The sequence below is a fragment of the Macaca fascicularis genome, chromosome 13 (assembly GCF_037993035.2).
Source record: "Macaca fascicularis isolate 582-1 chromosome 13, T2T-MFA8v1.1".
Taxonomy (NCBI): domain Eukaryota; kingdom Metazoa; phylum Chordata; class Mammalia; order Primates; family Cercopithecidae; genus Macaca; species Macaca fascicularis.
This window is the reverse complement of record NC_088387.1, coordinates 27,623,864-27,650,179: the sequence shown is the minus strand read 5'-3', so window position 1 is coordinate 27,650,179 and position 26,316 is coordinate 27,623,864.

The following is a 26,316-nucleotide window of genomic DNA, read 5'->3' as shown; positions in this document are numbered from 1 at the left end:
TCCGAAATATCTGTTCTCAGATTCCACAGAAATAAGGCTAGCAAAGAGATCCACGAAATACAGATGTAACTCTGTGAGATGAATTAACAGAACCCTAAGCAGTTTCTCAGAAAGCTTCTTTCCAGATTTCATCTGAGGATATTTCCTTTTTCACCATAGCCCTCTACGGCCTTCCAAATATCACTTTGCCAATTCTACAACAACTGTCTTAGCGAAAGGCTTCTTGAGGGGAAAGCTGTAACTCTGTGAGATGATTTCACAGAACACAAAGAAGTTTCTCAGAAAGCTTCTTTCTCTTTGTTATCGGAGGATATTTCTTTTGGTCCTATAGTCTTCAAAGGGATGGGAAATATCTGTTCTCAGATTCCACAGAAATTAGGCTAGCAAAGAGATCCACGAAATACAGATGTAACTCTGTGAGATGAATTAACAGAACACTAAGCAGTTTCTCAGAAAGCTTCTTTCCAGATTTCATCTGAGGATATTTCCTTTTTCTCCATAGCCCTCTATGGGCTTCCAAATATCACTTTGCCAATTCCACAAGAACTGTCTTAGCGAAAGGCTTCTTGAGGGGAAAGCTGTAACTCTGTGAGATGATTTCATAGAACACAAAGAAGTTTCTCAGAAAGCTTCTTTCTCTTTGTTATCGGAGGATATTTCCTTTGGCCCTATAGTCTTCAAAGGGATCCGAAATATCTGTTCTCAGATTCCACAGAAATAAGGCTAGCAAAGAGATCCACGAAATACAGATGTAACTCTGTGAGTGGAAGTCACATATAACAGAGCAGTTTCTCAGAAAGCTTCTTTCCAGATTTCATCTGAGGATATTTCCTTTTTCACCATAGCCCTCTATGGCGTTCCAAATATCACTTTGCCAATTCCACAAGAACGGTCTTAACGAAAGGCTTCTTGAGGGGAAAGCTGTAACTCTGTGAGATGATTTCACAGAACACAAAGAAGTTTCTCAGAAAGCTTCTTTCTCTTTGTTATCGGAGGATATTTCCTTTGGCCCTATAGTCTTCAAAGGGATCCGAAATATCTGTTCTCAGATTCCACAGAAATAAGGCTAGCAAAGAGATCCACGAAATACAGATGTAACTCTGTGAGATGAATTAACAGAACACTAAGCAGTTTCTCAGAAAGCTTCTTTCCAGATTTCATCTCAGGATATTTCCTTTTTCTCCATAGCCCTCTAAGGGCTGCCAAATATCACTTTGCCAATTCCACAAGAAGTGTCTTAGCGAAAGGCTTCTTGAGGGGAAAGCTGTAACTCTGTGAGATGATTTCACAGAACACAAAGAAGTTTGTCAGAAAGCTTCTTTCTCTTTGTTATCGGAGGATATTTCCTTTGGCCCTGTAGTCTTCAAAGGGATCCGAAATATCTGTTCTCAGATTCCACAGAAATAATGCTAGCAAAGAGATCCACGTAATACAGATGTAATTCTGTGAGATGAATTAACAGAACACTAAGCAGTTTCTCAGAAAGCTTCTTTCCAGATTTCATCTGAGGATATTTCCTTTTTCACCATAGCCCTCTATGGGCTTCCAAATATCACTTTGCCAATTCCACAAGAACTGTCTTAGCGAAAGGCTTCTTGAGGGGAAAGCTGTAATTCTGTGAGATGATTTCACAGAACACAAAGAAGTTTCTCAGAAAGCTTCTTTCTCTTTGTTATCGGAGGATATTTCCTTTGGCCCTATAGTCTTCAAAGGGATCCGAAATATCTGTTCTCAGATTCCACAGAAATAAGACTAGCAAAGAGATCCACGAAATACAGATGTAACTCTGTGAGTGGAAGTCACATATAACAGAGCAGTTTCTCAGAAAGCTTCTTTCCAGATTTCATCTGAGGATATTTCCTTTTTCACTATAGCCCTCTATGGCATTCCAAATATCACTTTCCCAATTCCACAAGAACTGTCTTAGCGAAAGGCTTCTTGAAGTGGAAAGCTGTAACTCTGTGAGATGATTTCACAGAACACAAAGAAGTTTCTCAGAAAGCTTCTTTCTCTGTGTTATCCGAGGATATTTCCTTTGGCCCTATAGTCTTCAAAGGGATCCGAAATATCTGTTTTCAGATTCCACAGAAATAAGGCTAGCAAAGAGATCCACGAAATACAGATGTAACTCTGTGAGATGAATTAACAGAACACTAAGCAGTTTCTCAGAAAGCTTCTTTCCAGATTTCATCTGAGGATATTTCCTTTTTCACCATAGCCCTCTACGGGCTTCCAAATATCACTTTGCCAAATCCACAAGAACTGTCTTAGCGAAAGGCTTCTTGAGGGGAAATCTGTAACTCTGTGAGATGATTTCACAGAACGCAAACAAGTTTCTCAGAAAGCTTCTTTCTCTTTGTTATCGGAGGATATTTCTTTTGGTCCTATAGTCTTCAAAGGGATGGGAAATATCTGTTCTCAGATTCCACAGAAATTAGGCTAGCAAAGAGATCCACGAAATACAGATGTAACTCTGTGAGATGAATTAACAGAACACTAAGCAGTTTCTCAGAAAGCTTCTTTCCAGATTTCATCTGAGGATATTTCCTTTTTCTCCATAGCCCTCTATGGGCTTCCAAATATCACTTTGCCAATTCCAAAAGAACTGTCTTAGCGAAAGGCTTCTTGAGGGGAAAGCTGTAACTCTGTCAGATGATTTCACAGAACACAAAGAAGTTTCTCAGAAAGCTTCTTTCTCTTTGTTATCGGAGGATATTTCCTTTGGCCCTATAGTCTTCAAAGGGATCCGAAATATCTGTTCTCAGATTCCACAGAAATACGGCTAGCAAAGAGATCCATGAAATACAGATGTAACTCTGTGAGTGGAAGTCACATATAACAGAGCAGTTTCTCAGAAAGCTTCTTTCCAGATTTCATCTGAGGATATTTCCTTTTTCTCCATAGCCCTCTATGGGCTTCCAAATATCACTTTGCCAATTCCACAAGAACTGTCTTAGCGAAAGGCTTCTTCAGGGGAAAGCTGTAACTCTGGGAGATGATTTCACAGAACACAAAGAAGTTTCTCAGAAAGCTTCTTTCTCTTTGTTATCGGAGGATATTTCCTTTGGCCCTGTAGTCTTCAAAGGGATCCGAAATATCTGTTCTCAGATTCCACAGAAATAAGGCTAGCGAAGAGATCCACGAAATACAGATGTAATTCTGTGAGATGAATTAACAGAACACTAAGCAGTTTCTCAGAAAGCTTCTTTCCAGATTTCATCTGAGGATATTTCCTTTTTCACCATAGCCCTCTATGGGCTTCCAAATATCACTTTGCCAATTACACAAGAACTGTCTTAACGAAAGGCTTCTTGAGGGGAAAGCTGTAACTCTGTGAGATGATTTCACAGAACACAAAGAAGTTTCTCAGAAAGCTTCTTTCTCTTTGTTATCGGAGGATATTTCCTTTGGCCCTATAGTCTTCAAAGGGATCCGAAATATCTGTTCTCAGATTCCACAGAAATAAGGCTAGCAAAGAGATCCACGAAATACAGATGTAACTCTGTGAGTGGAAGTCACATATAACAGAGCAGTTTCTCAGAAAGCTTCTTTCCAGATTTCATCTGAGGATATTTCCTTTTTCACCATAGCCCTCTATGGGCTTACAAATATCACTTTGCCAATTCCACATTAACTGTCTTAGCGAAAGGCTTCTTGAGGGGAAAGCTGTAACTCTGTGAGATGATTTCACAGAACACAAAGAAGTTTCTCAGAAAGCTTCTTTCTCTTTGTTATCGGAGGATATTTCCTTTGGCCCTATAGTCTTCAAAGGGATCCGAAATATCTGCTCTCTGATTCCACAGAAATAAGGCTAGCAAAGAGATCCACGAAATACAGATGTAACTCTGTGAGTGGAAGTCACATATAACAGAGCAGTTTCTCGGAAAGCTTCTTTCCAGATTTCATCTGAGGATATTTCCTTTTTCACTATAGCCCTCTATGGCATTCCAAATATCACTTTCCCAATTCCACAAGAACTGTCTTAGCGAAAGGCTTCTTGAAGTGGAAAGCTGTAACTCTGTGAGATGATTTCACAGAACACAAAGAAGTTTCTCAAAAAGCTTCTTTCTCTGTGTTATCGGAGGATATTTCCTTTGGCCCTATAGTCTTCAAAGGGATCCGAAATATCTGTTCTCAGATTCCACAGAAATAAGGCTAGCAAAGAGATCCACGAAATACAGATGTAACTCTGTGAGTGGAAGTCACATATAACAGAGCAGTTTCTCAGAAAGCTTCTTTCCAGATTTCATCTGAGGATATTTCCTTTTTCACCATAGCCCTCTATGGCGTTCCAAATATCACTTTGCCAATTCCACAAGAACGGTCTTAACGAAAGGCTTCTTGAGGGGAAAGCTGTAACTCTGTGAGATGATTTCACAGAACACAAAGAAGTTTCTCAGAAAGCTTCTTTCTCTTTGTTATCGGAGGATATTTCCTTTGGCCCTATAGTCTTCAAAGGGATCCGAAATATCTGTTCTCAGATTCCACAGAAATAAGGCTAGCAAAGAGATCCACGAAATACAGATGTAACTCTGTGAGATGAATTAACAGAACACTAAGCAGTTTCTCAGAAAGCTTCTTTCCAGATTTCATCTCAGGATATTTCCTTTTTCTCCATAGCCCTCTAAGGGCTGCCAAATATCACTTTGCCAATTCCACAAGAACTGTCTTAGCGAAAGGCTTCTTGAGGGGAAAGCTGTAACTCTGTGAGATGATTTCACAGAACACAAAGAAGATTGTCAGAAAGCTTCTTTCTCTTTGTTATCGGAGGATATTTCCTTTGGCCCTATAGTCTTCAAAGGGATCCGAAATATCTGTTCTCAGATTCCACAGAAATAAGGCTAGCAAAGAGATCCACGAAATACAGATGTAACTCTGTGAGTGGAAGTCACATATAACAGAGCAGTTTCTCAGAAAGCTTCTTTCCAGATTTCATCTGAGGATATTTCCTTTTTCTCCATAGCCCTCTATGGGCTTCCAAATATCACTTTGCCAATTCCACAAGAACTGTCTTAGCGAAAGGCTTCTTGAGGGGAAAGCTGTAACTCTGTGAGATGATTTCACAGAACACAAAGAAGATTCTCAGAAAGCTTCTTTCTCTTTGTTATCGTAGGATATTTCCTTTGGCCCTGTAGTCTTCAAAGGGATCCGAAATATCTGTTCTCAGATTCCACAGAAATAATGCCAGCAAAGAGATCCACGAAATACAGATGTAATTCTGTGAGATGAATTAACAGAACACTAAGCAGTTTCTCAGAAAGCTTCTTTCCAGATTTCATCTGAGGATATTTCCTTTTTCACCATAGCCCTCTATGGGCTTCCAAATATCACTTTGCCAATTCCACAAGAACTGTCTTAGCGAAAGGCTTCTTGAGGGGAAAGCTGTAACTCTGTGAGATGATTTCACAGAACACAAAGAAGTTTCTCAGAAAGCTTCTTTCTCTTTGTTATCGGAGGATATTTCCTTTGGCCCTATAGTCTTCAAAGGGATCCGAAATATCTGTTCTCAGATTCCACAGAAATAAGGCTAGCAAAGAGATCCACGAAATACAGATGTAACTCTGTGAGATGAATTAACAGAACACTAAGCAGTTTCTCAGAAAGCTTCTTTCCAGATTTCATCTGAGGATATTTCCTTTTTCACCATAGCCCTCTATGGGCTTACAAATATCACTTTGCCAATTCCACATTAACTGTCTTAGCGAAAGGCTTCTTGAGGGGAAAGCTGTAACTCTGTGAGATGATTTCACAGAACACAAAGAAGTTTCTCAGAAAGCTTCTTTCTCTTTTTTATCGGAGGATATTTCCTTTGGCCCTATAGTCTTCAAAGGGATCCGAAATATCTGCTGTCTGATTCCACAAAAATAAGGCTAGCAAAGAGATCCACGAAATACAGATGTAACTCTGTGAGGGGAAGTCACATATAACGGAGCAGTTTCTCGGAAAGCTTCTTTCCAGATTTCATCTGAGGATATTTCCTTTTTCACTATAGCCCTCTATGGCATTCCAAATATCACTTTCCCAATTCCACAAGAACTGTCTTAGCGAAAGGCTTCTTGAAGTGGAAAGCTGTAACTCTGTGAGATGATTTCACAGAACACAAAGAAGTTTCTCAGAAAGCTTCTTTCTCTGTGTTATCGGAGGATATTTCCTTTGCCCCTATACTCTTCAAAGGGATCCGAAATATCTGTTCTCAGATTCCACAGAAATAAGGCTAGCAAAGAGATCCACGAAATACAGATGTAACTCTGTGAGATGAATTAACAGAACACTAAGCAGTTTCTCAGAAAGCTTCTTTCCAGATTTCATCTGAGGATATTTCCTTTTTCACCATAGCCCTCTACGGGCTTCCAAATATCACTTTGCCAAATCCACAAGAACTGTCTTAGCGAAAGGCTTCTTGAGGGGAAAGCTGTAACTCTGTGAGATGATTTCACAGAACACAAAGAAGTTTCTCAGAAAGCTTCTTTCTCTTTGTTATCGGAGGATATTTCTTTTGGTCCTATAGTCTTCAAAGGGATGGGAAATATCTGTTCTCAGATTCCACAGAAATTAGGCTAGCAAAGAGATCCACGAAATACAGATGTAACTCTGTGAGATGAATTAACAGAACACTAAGCAGTTTCTCAGAAAGCTTCTTTCCAGATTTCATCTGAGGATATTTCCTTTTTCTCCATAGCCCTCTATGGGCTTCCAAATATCACTTTGCCAATTCCACAAGAACTGTCTTAGCGAAAGGCTTCTTGAGGGGAAAGCTGTAACTCTGTGAGATGATTTCACAGAACACAAAGAAGTTTCTCAGAAAGCTTCTTTCTCTTTGTTATCGGAGGATATTTCCTTTGGCCCTATAGTCTTCAAAGGGATCCGAAATATCTGTTCTCAGATTCCACAGAAATGAGGCTAGCAAAGAGATCCACGAAATACAGATGTAACTCTGTGAGTGGAAGTCACATATAACAGAGCAGTTTCTCAGAAAGCTTCTTTCCAGATTTCATCTGAGGATATTTCCTTTTTCACCATAGCCCTCTATGGCGTTCCAAATATCACTTTGCCAATTCCACAAGAACGGTCTTAACGAAAGGCTTCTTGAGGGGAAAGCTGTAACCCTGTGAGATGATTTCACAGAACACAAAGAAGTTTCTCAGAAAGCTTCTTTCTCTTTGTTATCGGAGGATATTTCCTTTGGCCCTATAGTCTTCAAAGGGATCCGAAATATCTGTTCTCAGATTCCACAGAAATAAGGCTAGCAAAGAGATCCACGAAATACAGATGTAACTCTGTGAGATGAATTAACAGAACACTAAGCAGTTTCTCAGAAAGCTTCTTTCCAGATTTCATCTCAGGATATTTCCTTTTTCTCCATATCCCTCTAAGGGCTGCCAAATATCACTTTGCCAATTCCACAAGAACTGTCTTAGCGAAAGGCTTCTTGAGGGGAAAGCTGTAACTCTGTGAGATGATTTCACAGAACACAAAGAAGTTTGTCAGAAAGCTTCTTTCTCTTTGTTATCGGAGGATATTTCCTTTGGCCCTACAGTCTTCAAAGGGATCCGAAATATCTGTTCTCAGATTCCACAGAAATAAGGCTAGCAAAGAGATCCACGAAATACAGATGTAACTCTGTGAGTGGAAGTCACATATAACAGAGCAGTTTCTCAGAAAGCTTCTTTCCAGATTTCATCTGAGGATATTTCCTTTTTCTCCATAGCCCTCTATGGGCTTCCAAATATCACTTTGCCAATTCCACAAGAACTGACTTAGCGAAAGGCTTCTTGAGGGGAAAGCTGTAACTCTGTGAGATGATTTCACAGAACACAAAGAAGATTCTCAGAAAGCTTCTTTCTCTTTGTTATCGGAGGATATTTCCTTTGGCCCTGTAGTCTTCAAAGGGATCCGAAATATCTGTTCTCAGATTCCACAGAAATAATGCTAGCAAAGAGATCCACGAAATACAGATGTAATTCTGTGAGATGAATTAACAGAACACTAAGCAGTTTCTCAGAAAGCTTCTTTCCAGATTTCATCTGAGGATATTTCCTTTTTCACCATAGCTCTCTATGGGCTTCCAAATATCACTTTGCCAATTCCACAAGAACTGTCTTAGCATAAGGCTTCTTGAGGGGAAAGCTGTAACTCTGTGAGATGATTTCACAGAACACAAAGAAGTTTCTCAGAAAGCTTCTTTCTCTTTGTTATCGGAGGATATTTCCTTTGGCCCTATAGTCTTCAAAGGGATCCGAAATATCTGTTCTCAGATTCCACAGAAATAAGGCTAGCAAAGAGATCCACGAAATACAGATGTAACTCTGTGACATGAATTAACAGAACACTAAGCAGTTTCTCAGAAAGCTTCTTTCCAGATTTCATTTGAGGATATTTCCTTTTTCACCATAGCCCTCTATGGGCTTACAAATATCACTTTGCCAATTCCACATTAACTGTCTTAGCGAAAGGCTTCTTGAGGGGAAAGCTGTAACTCTGTGAGATGATTTCACAGAACACAAAGAAGTTTCTCAGAAAGCTTCTTTCTCTTTGTTATCGGAGGATATTTCCTTTGGCCCTATAGTCTTCAAAGGGATACGAAATATCTGTTCTCAGATTCCACAGAAATAAGGCTAGCAAAGAGATCCACGAAATACAGATGTAACTCTGTGAGTGGAAGTCACATATAACAGAGCAGTTTCTCGGAAAGCTTCTTTCCAGATTTCATCTGAGGATATTTCCTTTTTCACTATAGCCCTCTATGGCATTCCAAATATCACTTTCCCAATTCCACAAGAACTGTCTTAGCGAAAGGCTTCTTGAAGTGGAAAGCTGTAACTCTGTGAGATGATTTCACAGAACACAAAGAAGTTTCTCAGAAAGCTTCTTTCTCTGTGTTATCGGAGGATATTTCCTTTGGCCCTATAGTCTTCAAAGGGATCCGAAATATCTGTTCTCAGATTCCACAGAAATAAGGCTAGCAAAGAGATCCACGAAATACAGATGTAACTCTGTGAGATGAATTAACAGAACACTAAGCAGTTTCTCAGAAAGCTTCTTTCCAGATTTCATCTGAGGATATTTCCTTTTTCACCATAGCCCTCTACGGCCTTCCAAATATCACTTTGCCAATTCCACAAGAAGTGTCTTAGCGAAAGGCTTCTTGAGGGGAAAGCTGTAACTCTGTGAGATGATTTCACAGAACACAAAGAAGTTTCTCAGAAAGCTTCTTTCTCTTTGTTATCGGAGGATATTTCTTTTGGTCCTATAGTCTTCAAAGGGATGGGAAATATCTGTTCTCAGATTCCACAGAAATTAGGCTAGCAAAGAGATCCACGAAATACAGATGTAACTCTGTGAGATGAATTAACAGAACACTAAGCAGTTTCTCAGAAAGCTTCTTTCCAGATTTCATCTGAGGATATTTCCTTTTTCTCCATAGCCCTCTATGGGCTTCCAAATATCACTTTGCCAATTCCACAAGAACTGTCTTAGCGAAAGGCTTCTTGAGGGGAAAGCTGTAACTCTGTGAGATGATTTCACAGAACACAAAGAAGTTTCTCAGAAAGCTTCTTTCTCTTTGTTATCGGAGGATATTTCCTTTGGCCCTATAGTCTTCAAAGGGATCCGAAATATCTGTTCTCAGATTCCACAGAAATAAGGCTAGCAAAGAGATCCACGAAATACAGATGTAACTCTGTGAGTGGAAGTCACATATAACAGAGCAGTTTCTCAGAAAGCTTCTTTCCAGATTTCATCTGAGGATATTTCCTTTTTCACCATAGCCCTCTAGGGCGTTCCAAATATCACTTTGCCAATTCCACAAGAACGGTCTTAACGAAAGGCTTCTTGAGGGGAAAGCTGTAACTCTGTGAGATGATTTCACAGAACACAAAGAAGTTTCTCAGAAAGCTTCTTTCTCTTTGTTATCGGAGGATATTTCCTTTGGCCCTATAGTCTTCAAAGGGATCCGAAATATCTGTTCTCAGATTCCACAGAAATAAGGCTAGCAAAGAGATCCACGAAATACAGATGTAACTCTGTGAGATGAATTAACAGAACACTAAGCAGTTTCTCAGAAAGCTTCTTTCCAGATTTCATCTCAGGATATTTCCTTTTTCTCCATAGCCCTCTAAGGGCTGCCAAATATCACTTTGCCAATTCCACAAGAAGTGTCTTAGCGAAAGGCTTCTTGAGGGGAAAGCTGTAACTCTGTGAGATGATTTCACAGAACACAAAGAAGTTTCTCAGAAAGCTTCTTTCTCTTTGTTATCGGAGGATATTTCCTTTGGCCCTGTAGTCTTCAAAGGGATCCGAAATATCTGTTCTCAGATTCCACAGAAATAATGCTAGCAAAGAGATCCACGAAATACAGATGTAATTCTGTGAGATGAATTAACAGAACACTAAGCAGTTTCTCAGAAAGCTTCTTTCCAGATTTCATCTGAGGATATTTCCTTTTTCACCATAGCTCTCTATGGGCTTCCAAATATCACTTTGCCAATTCCACAAGAACTGTCTTAGCGAAAGGCTTCTTGAGGGGAAAGCTGTAACTCTGTGAGATGATTTCACAGAACACAAAGAAGTTTCTCAGAAAGCTTCTTTCTCTTTGTTATCGGAGGATATTTCCTTTGGCCCTATAGTCTTCAAAGGGATCCGAAATATCTGTTCTCAGATTCCACAGAAATAAGGCTAGCAAAGAGATCCACGAAATACAGATGTAACTCTGTGAGATGAATTAACAGAACACTAAGCAGTTTCTCAGAAAGCTTCTTTCCAGATTTCATTTGAGGATATTTCCTTTTTCACCATAGCCCTCTATGGGCTTACAAATATCACTTTGCCAATTCCACATTAACTGTCTTAGCGAAAGGCTTCTTGAGGGGAAAGCTGTAACTCTGTGAGATGATTTCACAGAACACAAAGAAGTTTCTCAGAAAGCTTCTTTCTCTTTGTTATCGGAGGATATTTCCTTTGGCCCTATAGTCTTCAAAGGGATACGAAATATCTGTTCTCAGATTCCACAGAAATAAGGCTAGCAAAGAGATCCACGAAATACAGATGTAACTCTGTGAGTGGAAGTCACATATAACAGAGCAGTTTCTCGGAAAGCTTCTTTCCAGATTTCATCTGAGGATATTGCCTTTTTCACTATAGCCCTCTATGGCATTCCAAATATCACTTTCCCAATTCCACAAGAACTGTCTTAGCGAAAGGCTTCTTGAAGTGGAAAGCTGTAACTCTGTGAGATGATTTCACAGAACACAAAGAAGTTTCTCAGAAAGCTTCTTTCTCTGTGTTATCGGAGGATATTTCCTTTGGCCCTATAGTCTTCAAAGGGATCCGAAATATCTGTTCTCAGATTCCACAGAAATAAGGCTAGCAAAGAGATCCACGAAATACAGATGTAACTCTGTGAGATGAATTAACAGAACCCTAAGCAGTTTCTCAGAAAGCTTCTTTCCAGATTTCATCTGAGGATATTTCCTTTTTCACCATAGCCCTCTACGGCCTTCCAAATATCACTTTGCCAATTCTACAAGAACTGTCTTAGCGAAAGGCTTCTTGAGGGGAAAGCTGTAACTCTGTGAGATGATTTCACAGAACACAAAGAAGTTTCTCAGAAAGCTTCTTTCTCTTTGTTATCGGAGGATATTTCTTTTGGTCCTATAGTCTTCAAAGGGATGGGAAATATCTGTTCTCAGATTCCACAGAAATTAGGCTAGCAAAGAGATCCACGAAATACAGATGTAACTCTGTGAGATGAATTAACAGAACACTAAGCAGTTTCTCAGAAAGCTTCTTTCCAGATTTCATCTGAGGATATTTCCTTTTTCTCCATAGCCGTCTATGGGCTTCCAAATATCACTTTGCCAATTCCACAAGAACTGTCTTAGCGAAAGGCTTCTTGAGGGGAAAGCTGTAACTCTGTGAGATGATTTCATAGAACACAAAGAAGTTTCTCAGAAAGCTTCTTTCTCTTTGTTATCGGAGGATATTTCCTTTGGCCCTGTAGTCTTCAAAGGGATCCGAAATATCTGTTCTCAGATTCCACAGAAATAAGGCTAGCAAAGAGATCCACGAAATACAGATGTAACTCTGTGAGTGGAAGTCACATATAACAGAGCAGTTTCTCAGAAAGCTTCTTTCCAGATTTCATCTGAGGATATTTCCTTTTTCACCATAGCCCTCTATGGCGTTCCAAATATCACTTTGCATATTCCACAAGAACGGTCTTAACGAAAGGCTTCTTGAGGGGAAAGCTGTAACTCTGTGAGATGATTTCACAGAACACAAAGAAGTTTCTCAGAAAGCTTCTTTCTCTTTGTTATCGGAGGATATTTCCTTTGGCCCTATAGTCTTCAAAGGGATCCGAAATATCTGTTCTCAGATTCCACAGAAATAAGGCTAGCAAAGAGATCCACGAAATACAGATGTAACTCTGTGAGATGAATTAACAGAACACTAAGCAGTTTCTCAGAAAGCTTCTTTCCAGATTTCATCTCAGGATATTTGCTTTTTCTCCATAGCCCTCTAAGGGCTGCCAAATATCACTTTGCCAATTCCACAAGAAGTGTCTTAGCGAAAGGCTTCTTGAGGGGAAAGCTGTAACTCTGTGAGATGATTTCACAGAACACAAAGAAGTTTCTCAGAAAGCTTCTTTCTCTTTGTTATCGGAGGATATTTCCTTTGGCCCTATAGTCTTCAAAGGGATCCGAAATATCTGTTCTCAGATTCCACAGAAATAAGGCTAGCAAAGAGATCCACGAAATACAGATGTAACTCTGTGAGTGGAAGTCACATATAACAGAGCAGTTTCTCAGAAAGCTTCTTTCCAGATTTCATCTGAGGATATTTCCTTTTTCACCATAGCCCTCTATGGCGTTCCAAATATCACTTTGCATATTCCACAAGAACGGTCTTAACGAAAGGCTTCTTGAGGGGAAAGCTGTAACTCTGTGAGATGATTTCACAGAACACAAAGAAGTTTCTCAGAAAGCTTCTTTCTCTTTGTTATCGGAGGATATTTCCTTTGGCCCTATAGTCTTCAAAGGGATCCGAAATATCTGTTCTCAGATTCCACAGAAATAAGGCTAGCAAAGAGATCCACGAAATACAGATGTAACTCTGTGAGTGGAAGTCACATATAACAGAGCAGTTTCTCAGAAAGCTTCTTTCCAGATTTCATCTGAGGATATTTCCTTTTTCACCATAGCCCTCTAAGGCGTTCCAAATATCACTTTGCATATTCCACAAGAACGGTCTTAACGAAAGGCTTCTTGAGGGGAAAGCTGTAACTCTGTGAGATGATTTCACAGAACACAAAGAAGTTTCTCAGAAAGCTTCTTTCTCTTTGTTATCGGAGGATATTTCCTTTGGCCCTATAGTCTTCAAAGGGATCCGAAATATCTGTTCTCAGATTCCACAGAAATAAGGCTAGCAAAGAGATCCACGAAATACAGATGTAACTCTGTGAGATGAATTAACAGAACACTAAGCAGTTTCTCAGAAAGCTTCTTTCCAGATTTCATCTCAGGATATTTCCTTTTTCTCCATAGCCCTCTAAGGGCTGCCAAATATCACTTTGCCAATTCCACAAGAACTGTCTTAGCGAAAGGCTTCTTGAGGGGAAAGCTGTAACTCTGTGAGATGATTTCACAGAACACAAAGAAGATTGTCAGAAAGCTTCTTTCTCTTTGTTATCGGAGGATATTTCCTTTGGCCCTATAGTCTTCAAAGGGATCCGAAATATCTGTTCTCAGATTCCACAGAAATAAGGCTAGCAAAGAGATCCACGAAATACAGATGTAACTCTGTGAGTGGAAGTCACATATAACAGAGCAGTTTCTCAGAAAGCTTCTTTCCAGATTTCATCTGAGGATATTTCCTTTTTCTCCATAGCCCTCTATGGGCTTCCAAATATCACTTTGCCAATTCCACAAGAACTGTCTTAGCGAAAGGCTTCTTGAGGGGAAAGCTGTAACTCTGTGAGATGATTTCACAGAACACAAAGAAGATTCTCAGAAAGCTTCTTTCTCTTTGTTATCGTAGGATATTTCCTTTGGCCCCGTAGTCTTCAAAGGGATCCGAAATATCTGTTCTCAGATTCCACAGAAATAATGCCAGCAAAGAGATCCACGAAATACAGATGTAATTCTGTGAGATGAATTAACAGAACACTAAGCAGTTTCTCAGAAAGCTTCTTTCCAGATTTCATCTGAGGATATTTCCTTTTTCACCATAGCCCTCTATGGGCTTCCAAATATCACTTTGCCAATTCCACAAGAACTGTCTTAGCGAAAGGCTTCTTGAGGGGAAAGCTGTAACTCTGTGAGATGATTTCACAGAACACAAAGAAGTTTCTCAGAAAGCTTCTTTCTCTTTGTTATCGGAGGATATTTCCTTTGGCCCTATAATCTTCAAAGGGATCCGAAATATCTGTTCTCAGATTCCACAGAAATAAGGCTAGCAAAGAGATCCACGAAATACAGATGTAACTCTGTGAGTGGAAGTCACATATAACAGAGCAGTTTCTCAGAAAGCTTCTTTCCAGATTTCATCTGAGGATATTTCCTTTTTCACCATAGCCCTCTATGGGCTTCCACATATCACTTTGCCAATTCCACAAGAACTGTCTTAGCGAAAGGCTTCTTGAGGGGAAAGCTGTAACTCTGTGAGATGATTTCACAGAACACAAAGAAGTTTCTCAGAAAGCTTCTTTCTCTTTGTTATCGGAGGATATTTCCTTTGGCCCTATAATCTTCAAAGGGATCCGAAATATCTGTTCTCAGATTCCACAGAAATAAGGCTAGCAAAGAGATCCACGAAATACAGATGTAACTCTGTGAGTGGAAGTCACATATAACAGAGCAGTTTCTCGGAAAGCTTCTTTCCAGATTTCATCTGAGGATATTTCCTTTTTCACTATAGCCCTCTATGGCATTCCAAATATCACTTTGCCAATTCCACAAGAACTGTCTTAGCGAAAGTCTTCTTGAAGTGGAAAGCTGTAACTCTGTGAGATGATTTCACAGAACACAAAGAAGTTTCTCAGAAAGCTTCTTTCTCTGTGTTATCGGAGGATATTTCCTTTGGCCCTATAGTCTTCAAAGGGATCCGAAATATCTGTTCTCAGATTCCACAGAAATAAGGCTAGCAAAGAGATCCACGAAATACAGATGTAACTCTGTGAGATGAATTAACAGAACACTAAGCAGTTTCTCAGAAAGCTTCTTTCCAGATTTCATCTGAGGATATTTCCTTTTTCACCATAGCCCTCTACGGGCTTCCAAATATCACTTTGCCAATTCCACAAGAACTGTCTTAGCGAAAGGCTTCTTGAGGGGAAAGCTGTAACTCTGTGAGATGATTTCACAGAACACAAAGAAGTTTCTCAGAAAGCTTCTTTCTCTTTGTTATCGGAGGATATTTCTTTTGGTCCTATAGTCTTCAAAGGGATGGGAAATATCTGTTCTCAGATTCCACAGAAATTAGGCTAGCAAAGAGATCCACGAAATACAGATGTAACTCTGTGAGATGAATTAACAGAACACTAAGCAGTTTCTCAGAAAGCTTCTTTCCAGATTTTATCTGAGGATATTTCCTTTTTCTCCATAGCCCTCTATGGGCTTCCAAATATCACTTTGCCAATTCCACAAGAACTGTCTTATCGAAAGGCTTCTTGAGGGGAAAGCTGTAACTCTGTGAGATGATTTCACAGAACACAAAGAAGTTTCTCAGAAAGCTTCTTTCTCTTTGTTATCGGAGGATATTTCCTTTGGCCCTATAGTCTTCAAAGGGATCCGAAATATCTGTTCTCAGATTCCACAGAAATTAGGCTAGCAAAGAGATCCACGAAATACAGATGTAACTCTGTGAGTGGAAGTCACATATAACAGAGCAGTTTTTCAGAAAGCTTCTTTCCAGATTTCATCTGAGGATATTTCCTTTTTCACCATAGCCCTCTATGGCGTTCCAAATATCACTTTGCCAATTCCACAAGAACGGTCTTAACGAAAGGCTTCTTGAGGAGAAATCTGTAACTCTGTGAGATGATTTCACAGAACACAAAGAAGTTTCTCAGACAGCTTCCTTCTCTTTGTTATCGGAGGATATTTCCTTTGGCCCTATAGTCTTCAAAGGGATCCGAAATATCTGTTCTCAGATTCCACAGAAATTAGGCTAGCAAAGAGATCCACGAAATACAGATGTAACTCTGTGAGATGAATTAACAGAACACTAAGCAGTTTCTCAGAAAGCTTCTTTCCAGATTTCATCTGAGGATATTTCCTTTTTCTCCATAGCCCTCTATGGGCTTCCAAATATCACTTTGCCAATTCCACAAGAACTGTCTTAGCGAAAGGCTTCTTGAGGGGAAAGCTGTAAATCTCTGAGATGATTTCACAGAACACAAAGAAGTTTCTCAGAAAGCTTCTTTCTCTTTGTTATCGGAGGATATTTCCTTTGGCCCTATAGTCTTCAAAGGGATCCGAAATATCTGTTCTCAGATTCCACAGAAATAAGGCTAGCAAAGAGATCCACGAAATACAGATGTAACTCTGTGAGTGGAAGTCACATATAACAGAGCAGTTTCTCAGAAAGCTTCTTTCCAGATTTCATCTGAGGATATTTCCTTTTTCACCGTAGCCCTCTATGGGCTTCCAAATATCACTTTGCCAATTTCACAAGAACTGTCTTAGCGAAAGGCTTCTTGAGGGGAAAGCTGTAACTCTGTGAGATGATTTCACAGAACACAAAGAAGTTTCTCAGAAAGCTTCTTTCTCTTTGTTATCGGAGGATATTTCCTTTGGCCCTATAGTCTTCAAAGGGATCCGAAATATCTGTTCTCAGATTCCACAGAAATAAGGCTAGCAAAGAGATCCACGAAATACAGATGTAACTCTGTGAGTGGAAGTCACATATAACAGAGCAGTTTCTCAGAAAGCTTCTTTCCAGATTTCATCTGAGGACATTTCCTTTTTCACCATAGCCCTCTATGTCGTTCCAAATATCATTTTGCCAATTCCACAAGAATTGTCTTAACGAAAGGCTTCTTGAGGGGAAAGCTGTAACTCTGTGAGATGATTTCACAGAACACAAAGAAGTTTCTCAGAAAGCTTCTTTCTCTTTGTTATCAGAGGATATTTCCTTTGGCCCTATAGTCTTCAAAGGGATGGGAAATATCTGTTCTCAGATTCCACAGAAATTAGGCTAGCAAAGAGATCCACGAAATACATATGTAACTCTGTGAGATGAATTAACAGAACACTAAGCAGTTTCTCAGAATGCTTCTTTCCAGATTTCATCTGGGGATATTTCATTTTTCACCGTAGCCCTCTATGGGCTTCCAAATATCACTTTGCCAATTCCACAAGAACTGTCTTAGCGAAAGGCTTCTTGAGAGGAAAGCTGTAACTCTGTGAGATGATTTCATAGAACACAAAGAAATTTCTCGGAAAGCTTCTTTCTCTTTGTTATCGGAGGATATTTCCTTTGGCCCTATAGTCTTCAAAGGGACCCGAAATATCTGTTCTCAGATTCCACAGAAATAAGGCTAGCAAAGAGATCCACGAAATACAGATGTAACTCTGGGAGATGAATTAAAAGAACACTAAGCAGTTTCTCAGAAAGCTTCTTTCCAGATTTCATCTGAGGATATTTCCTTTGTCTCCATAGCCCTCTATGGGCTTCCAAATATCACTTTGCCATTTCCTCAAGAACTGTCTTAGCGAAAGGCTTCTTGAGGGGAAAGCTGTAACTCTGTGAGATGATTTCACAGAACACAAAGAAGTTTCTCAGAAAGCTTCTTTCTCTTTCTTATCGGAGGATATTTCCTTTGGCCCTATAGTCTTCAAAGGGATCCGAAATATCTGTTCTCAGATTCCACGGAAATAAGGCTAGCAAAGAGATCCACGAAATACAGATGTAACTCTGTGAGTGGAAGTCACATATCACAGAGCAGTTTCTCAGAAAGCTTCTGTCCAGATTTCATCTGAGGATATTTCCTTTTTCACCATAGCCCTCTATGGCGTTCCAAAAATCACTTTGCCAATTCCACAAGAACTGTCTTAACGAAAGGCTTCTTGAGGGGAAAGCTGTAACTCTGTGAGATGATTTCACAGAACACAAAGAAGTTTCTCAGAAAGCTTCTTTCTCTTTGTTATCGGGGGATATTTCCTTTGGCCCTATAGTCTTCAAAGGGATCCGAAATATCTGTTCTCAGATTCCACAGAAATAAGGCTAGCAAAAAGTTCCAGGAAATACAAATGTAACTCTGTGAGATGAATTAACAGAACACTAAGCAGTTTCTCAGAAAGCTTCTTTCCAGATTTCATCTGAGGATATTTCCTTTTTCACCATAGCCCTCTAGGCGCTTCCAAATATCACTTTGCCAATTCCACAAGAACTGTGTTAGCGAAAGGCTTCTTGAGGGGAAAGCTGTAACTCTGTGAGATGATTTCACAGAACACAAAGAAGATTCTCAGAAAGCTTCTTTCTCTTTGTTATCGGAGGATATTTCCTTTGGCCCTATAGTCTTCAAAGGGATCCGAAATATCTGTTCTCAGATTCCACAGAAATTAGGCTAGCAAAGAGATCCACGAAATACAGATGTAACTCTGTGAGATGAATTAACAGAACACTAAGCAGTTTCTCAGAAAACTTCTTTCCAGATTTCATCTGTGGATATTTCCTTTTTCACCATAGCCCTCTATGGGCTTCCAAATATCACTTTTCCAATTCCACAAGAACTGTCTTAGCGAAAGGCTTCTTGAGGGGAAAGCTGTAACTCTGTGAGATGATTTCACAGACCACAAAGAAGTTTCTCAGAAAGTTTCTTTCTCTTTGTTATCGGAGGATATTTCCTTTGGCCCTATAGTCTTCAAAGGGATCCGAAATATCTGTTCTCAGATTCCACAGAAATAAGGCTAGCAAAGAGATCCACGAAATAGAGATGTAATTCTGTGAGTGGAAGTCCCATATAACAGAGCTGTTTCTCAGAAAGCTTCTTTCCAGATTTCATCTGAGGATATTTCCTTTTTCACCATAGCCCTCAATGGCGTTCCAAATATTACTTTGCCAATTCCACAAGAACTGTCTTAGCGAAAGGCTTCTTGAGGGCAAAGCTGTAACTCTGTGAGGTGATTTCACAGAACACAAAGAAGTTTCTCAGAAAGCTTCTTTCTCTTTGTTATCGGAGGATATTTTCTTTGGCCCTATAGTCTTCAAAGGGATGGGAAATATTTGTTCTCAGGTTCCACAGAAATAAGGCTAGCAAAGAGATCCAAGAAATACAGATGTAACTCTGTGAGATGAATTAACAGAACACTAAGCAGTTTCTCAGAAAGCTTCTGTCCAGATTTCATCTGAGGATATTTCCTTTTTCACCATAGCCCTCTATGGGCTTCCAAATATCTCTTTGCCATTTCCACAAGAACTGTCTTAGCGAAAGCCTTCTTGAGGGGAAAGCTGTAACTCTGTGAGATGATATCACAGAACACAAAGAAGTTTCTCAGAAAGCTTCTTTCTCTTTGTTATCGGAGCATATTTCCTTTGGCCCTATGGTCTTCAAAGGGATCCGAAATATCTGTTCTCAGATTCCACAGAAATAAGACTAGCAAAGTGGTCCACGAAATACAGATGTAATTCTGTCAGATGAATTAACAGAACACTAAGCAGTTTCTCAGAAAGCTTCTTTCCAGATTTCATCTGAGGATATTTCCTTTTTCACCATTGCCCTCTATGGCGTTCCAAATATCACTTTGCCAATTCCACAAGAACTGTCTTAGCGAAAGGCTTCTTGAGGGGAAAGCTGTAACTCTGTGAGATGATTTCACAGAACACAAAGAAGTTTCTCAGAAAGCTTCTTTCTCTTTGCTATCAGAGGATATTTCCTTTGGCCCTATAGTCTTCAAAGGGATCCGAAATATCTGTTCTCAGATTCCACAGAAATAAGGCTAGCAAAGAGATCCACGAAATACAGATGTAACTCTGGGAGATGAATTAAAAGAACACTAAGCAGTTTCTCAGAAAGCTTCTTTCCAGATTTCTTCTGAGGATATTTCCTTTGTCTCTATAGCCCTCTATGGGCTTTCAAATATCACTTTGCCATTTCCACAAGAACTGTCTTAGCGAAAGGCTTCTTGAGGGGAAAGCTGTAACTCTGTGAGATGATTTCACAGAACACAAAGAAGTTTCTCAGAAAGCTTCTTTCTCTTTCTTATCGGAGGATATTTCCTTTGGCCCTATAGTATTCAAAGGGATCCGAAATATCTGTTCTCAGATTCCACGGAAATAAGGCTAGCAAAGAGATCCACGAAATACAGATGTAACTCTGTGAGTGGAAGTCTCATATCACAGAGCAGTTTCTCAGAAAGCTTCTGTCCAGATTTCATCTGAGGATATTTCCTTTTTCACCATAGCCCTCTACGGCGTTCCAAAAATCACTTTCCCAATTCCACAAGAACTGTCTTAGCGAAAGGCTTCTTGAGGGGAAAGCTGTAACTCTGTGAGATGATTTCACAGAACACAAAGAAGTTTCTCAGAAAGCTTCTTTCTCTTTGTTATCGGGGGATATTTCCTTTGGACCTATAGTCTTCAAAGGGATCCGAAATATCTGTTCTCAGATTCCACAGAAATAAGGCTAGCAAAGAGTTCCAGGAAATACAAATGTAACTCTGTGAGATGAATTAACAGAACACTAAGCAGTTTCTCAGAAAGCTTCTTTCCAGATTTCATCTGAGGATATTTCCTTTTTCACCATAGCCCTCTAGGCGCTTCCAAATATCACTTTGCCAATTCCACAAGAACTGTGTTAGCGAAAGGCTTCTTGAGGGGAAAGCTGTAACTCTGTGAGATGATTTCACAGAACACAAAGAAGTTTCTCAGAAAGCTTCTTTCTCTTTGTTATCGGAGGATATTTCCTTTGGCCCTATATTCTTCAAAGGGATGGGAAATATCTGTTCTCAGATTCCACAGAAATTAGGCTAGCAAAGAGATCCACGAAATACAGATGTAACTCTGTGAGGTGAATTAACAGAACACTAAGCAGTTTCTCAGAAAACTTCTTTCCAGATTTCATCTGTGGATATTTCCTTTTTCACCATAGACCTCTATGGGCTTCCAAATATCACTTTTCCAATTCCACAAGAACTGTCTTAGCGAAAGGCTTCTTGAGGGGAAAGCTGTAACTGTGTGAGATGATTTCACACACCACAAAGAAGTTTCTCAGAAAGTTTCTTTCTCTTTGTTATCGGAGGATATTTCCTTTGGTCCTATAGTCTTCAAAGGGATCCGAAATATCTGTTCTCAGATTCCACAGAAATAAGGCTAGCAAAGAGATCCACGAAATACAGATGTAATTCTGTGAGTGGAAGTCCCATATAACAGAGCTGTTTCTCAGAAAGCTTCTTTCCAGATTTCATCTGAGGATATTTCCTTTTTCACCATAGCCCTCTATGACGTTCCAAATATTACTTTGCCAATTCCACAAGAACTGTCTTAGCGAAAGGCTTCTTGAGGGCAAAGCTGTAACTCTGTGAGGTGATTTCACAGAACACAAAGAAGTTTCTCAGAAAGCTTCTTTCTCTTTGTTATCGGAGGATATTTCCTTTGGCCCTATAGTCTTCAAAGGGATCCGAAATATCTGTTCTCAGATTCCACAGAAATAAGGCTAGCAAAGAGATCCACGAAATACAGATGTAACTCTGTGAGATGAATTAACAGAACACTAAGCAGTTTCTCAGAAAGCTTCTTTCCAGATTTCATCTGACGATATTTCCTTTTTCTCCATAGCCCTCTATGGGCTGCCAAATATCACTTTGCCAATTCCACAAGAACTGTCTTAGCGAAAGGCTTCTTGAGGGGAAAGCTGTTACACTGTGAGATGATTTCACAGAACACAAAGAAGTTTCTCAGAAAGCTTCTTTCTCTTTGTTATCGGAGGATATTTCCTTTGGCCCTATAGTCTTCAAAGGGATCCGAAATATCTGTTCTCAGATTCCACAGAAATAAGGCTAGGAAAGAGATCCACGAAATACAGATGTAACTCTGTGAGTGGAAGTCACATATAACAGAGCAGTTTCTCAGAAAGCTTCTTTCCAGATTTCATCTGAGGACATTTCCTTTTTCACCATAGCCCTCTATGGCGTTCCAAATATCATTTTGCCAATTCCACAAGAATTGTCTTAACGAAAGGCTTCTTGAGGGGAAAGCTGTAACTCTGTGAGATGATTTCACAGAACACAAAGAAGTTTCTCAGAAAGCTTCTTTCTCTTTGTTATCAGAGGATATTTCCTTTGGCCCTATAGTCTTCAAAGGGATGGGAAATATCTGTTCTCAGATTCCACAGAAATTAGGCTAGCAAAGAGATCCACGAAATACACATGTAACTCTGTGAGATGAATTAACTGAACACTAAGCAGTTTCTCAGAATGCTTCTTTCCAGATTTCATCTGAGGATATTTCATTTTTCACCGTAGCCCTCTATGGGCTTCCAAATATCACTTTGCCAATTCCACAAGAACTGTCTTAGCGAAAGGCTTCTTGAGAGGAAAGCTGTAACTCTGTGAGATGATTTCATAGAACACAAAGAAGTTTCTCAGAAAGCTTCTTTCTCTTTGTTATCGGAGGATATTTCCTTTGGCCCTATAGTTTTCAAAGGGATCCGAAATATCTGTTCTCAGATTCCACAGAAATTAGGCTAGCAAAGAGATCCACGAAATAGAGATGTAACTCTGTGAGATGAATTAACAGAACACTAAGCAGTTTCTCAGAAAGCTTCTTTCCAGATATCATCTGAGGATATTTCCTTTTTCACCGTAGCCCTCTATGGCGTTCCAAATATCACTTTGCCAATTCCACAAGAACTGTCTTAGCGAAAGGCTTCTTGAGGGGAAAGCTGTAACTCTGAGAGATGATTTCACAGAACACAAAGAAGTTTCTCAGAAAGCTTCTTTCTCTTTGTTATCGGAGGATATTTCCTTTGGCCCTATAGTCTTCAAAGGGATCCGAAATATCTGTTCTCAGATTCCACAGAAATAAGGCTAGCAAAGAGATCCACGAAATACAGATGTAACTCTGGGAGATGAATTAATAGAACACTAAGCAGTTTCTCAGAAAGCTTCTTTCCAGATTTCATCTGAGGATATTTTCTTTGTCTCCATAGCCCTCTATGGGCTTCCAAATATCACTTTGCGATTTCCACAAGAACTGTCTTAGCGAAAGGCTTCTTGAGGGGAAAGCTGTAACTCTGTGAGATGATTTCACAGAACACAAAGAAGTTTCTCAGAAAGCTTCTTTCTCTTTCTTATCGGAGTATATTTCCTTTGGCCCTATAGTCTTCAAAGGGATCCGAAATATCTGTTCTCAGATTCCACAGAAATAAGGCTAGCAAAGAGATCCACGAAATACAGATGTAACTCTGTGAGTGGAAGTCACATATCACAGAGCAGTTTCTCAGAAAGCTTCTGTCCAGATTTCATCTGAGGATATTTCCTTTTTCACCATAGCCCTCTATGGCGTTCCAAAAATCACTTTGCCAATTCCACAAGAACTGTCTTAGCGAAAGGCTTCTTGAGGGGAAAGCTGTAACTCTGTGAGATGATTTCACAGAACACAAAGAAGTTTCTCAGAAAGCTTCTTTCTCTTTGTTATCGGGGGATATTTCCTTTGGCCCTATAGTCTTCAAAGGGATCCGAAATATCTGTTCTCAGATTCCACAGAAATAAGGCTAGCAAAGAGTTCCAGGAAATACAAATGTAACTCTGTGAGATGAATTAACAGAACACTAAGCAGTTTCTCAGAAAGCTTCTTTCCAGATTTCATCTGAGGATATTTCCTTTTTCACCATAGCCCTCTAGGCGCTTCTAAATATCACTTTGCCAATTCCACAAGAACTGTGTTAGCGAAAGGATTCTTGAGGGGAAAGCTGTAACTCTGTGAGATGATTTCACAGAACACAAAGAAGTTTCTCAGAAAGCTTCTTTCTCTTTGTTATCGGAGGATATTTCCTTTGGCCCTATAGTCTTCAAAGGGATCCGAAATATCTGTTCTCAGAATCCACAGAAATAAGGCTAGCAAAGAGATCCACGAAATACAGATGTAATTCTGTGAGTGGAAGTCCCATATAACAGAGCTGTTTCTCAGAAAGCTTCTTTCCAGATTTCATCTGAGGATATTTCCTTTTTCACCATAGCCCTCAATGGCGTTCCAAATATTACTTTGCCAATTCCACAAGAACTGTCTTAGCGAAAGGCTTCTTGAGGGCAATGCTGTAACTCTGTGAGGTGATTTCACAGAACACAAAGAAGTTTCTCAGAAAGCTTCTTTCTCTTTGTTATCGGAGGATATTTCCTTTGGCCCTATAGTCTTCAAAGGGATGGGAAATATTTGTTCTCAGATTCCACAGAAATAAGGCTAGCAAAGAGATCCAAGAAATACAGATGTAACTCTGTGAGATGAATTAACAGAACACTAAGCAGTTTCTCAGAAAGCTTCTGTCCAGATTTCATCTGAGGATATTTCCTTTTTCACCATAGCCCTCTATGGGCTTCCAAATATCTCTTTGCCATTTCCACAAGAACTGTCTTAGCGAAAGCCTTCTTGAGGGGAAAGCTGTAACTCTGTGAGATGATATCACAGAACACAAAGAAGTTTCTCAGAAAACTTCTTTCTCTTTGTTATCGGAGCATATTTCCTTTGGCCCTATGGTCTTCAAAGGGATCCGAAATATCTGTTCTCAGATTCCACAGAAATAAGACTAGCAAAAAGGTCCACGAAATACAGATGTAATTCTGTCAGATGAATTAACAGAACACTAAGCAGTTTCTCAGAAAGCTTCTTTCCAGATTTCATCTGAGGATATTTCCTTTTTCACCATTGCCCTCTATGGCGTTCCAAATATCACTTTGCCAATTCCACAAGAACTGTCTTAGCGAAAGGCTTCTTGAGGGGAAAGCTGTAACTCTGTGAGATGATTTCACAGAACACAAAGAAGTTTCTCAGAAAGCTTCTTTCTCTTTGCTATCAGAGGATATTTCCTTTGGCCCTATAGTCTTCAAAGGGATCCGAAATATCTGTTCTCAGATTCCACAGAAATAAGGCTAGCAAAGAGATCCACGAAATACAGATGTAACTCTTTGAGATGAATTAACAGAACACTAAGCAGTTTCTCAGAAAGCTTCTTTCCAGATTTCATCTGAGGATATTTCCTTTTTCACCATAGCCCTCTATGGCCTTCCAAATATCCCTTTTCCAATTCCACAAGAACTGTCTTAGCGAATGGCTTCTTGAGGGGAAAGCTGTAACTCTGTGAGATGATTTCATAGAACACAAAGAAGTTTCTCAGAAAGCTTCTTTCTCTTTGTTATCGGAGGATATTTCCTTTGGCCCTATAGTCTTCAAAGGGATCCGAAATATCTGTTCTCAGATTCCACAGAAATAAGGCTAGCAAAGAGATCCACGAAATACAGATGTAACTCTGTGAGATGAATGAACAGAACACTAAACAGTTTCTCAGAAAGCTTCTTTCCAGATTTCATCTGAGGATATTTCCTTTTTCACCATAGCCCTCTAGGGGCTTCCAAATATCACTTTGCCAATTCCACAAGAACTGTCTTAACGAAAGGCTTCTTGAGGGGAAAGCTGTAACTCTGTGAGATGATTTCACAGAACACAAAGAAGTTTCTCAGAAAGCTTCTTTCTCTTTGTTATCGGAGGATATTTCCTTTGGCCCTATAGTCTTCAAAGGGATCAGAAATATCTGTTCTCAGATTCCACAGAAATTAGGCTAGCAAAGAGATCCACGAAATACAGATGTAACTCTGTGAGATGAATTAACAGAACACTAAGCAGTTTCTCAGAAAGCTTCTTTCCAGATTTCTTCTGAGGATATTTCCTTTTTCACCATAGCCCTCTTTGGGCTTCCAAATATCACTTTGCCATTTCCACAAGAACTGTCTTAGCGAAAGGCTTCTTGAGGGGAAAGCTGTAACTCTGTGAGATGATTTCATAGAACACAAAGAAGTTTCTCAGAAAGTTTCTTTCTCTTTGTTATCGGATTATATTTCCTTTGGCCCTCCAGTCTTCAAAGGGATCCGAAATATCTGTTCTCAGATTCCACAGAAATAAGGCTAGCAAAGAGATCCACGAAATACAGATGTAATTCTGTGAGATGAATTAACAGAACACTAAGCAGTTTCTCAGAAATCTACTTTCCAGATTTCATCTGAGGATATTTCCTTTTTCAGCATAGCCCTCTATGGCGTTCCAAATATCACTTTGCCAATTCCATAAGAACTGTCTTAGCGAAAGGCTTCTTGAGGGGAAAGCTGTAAC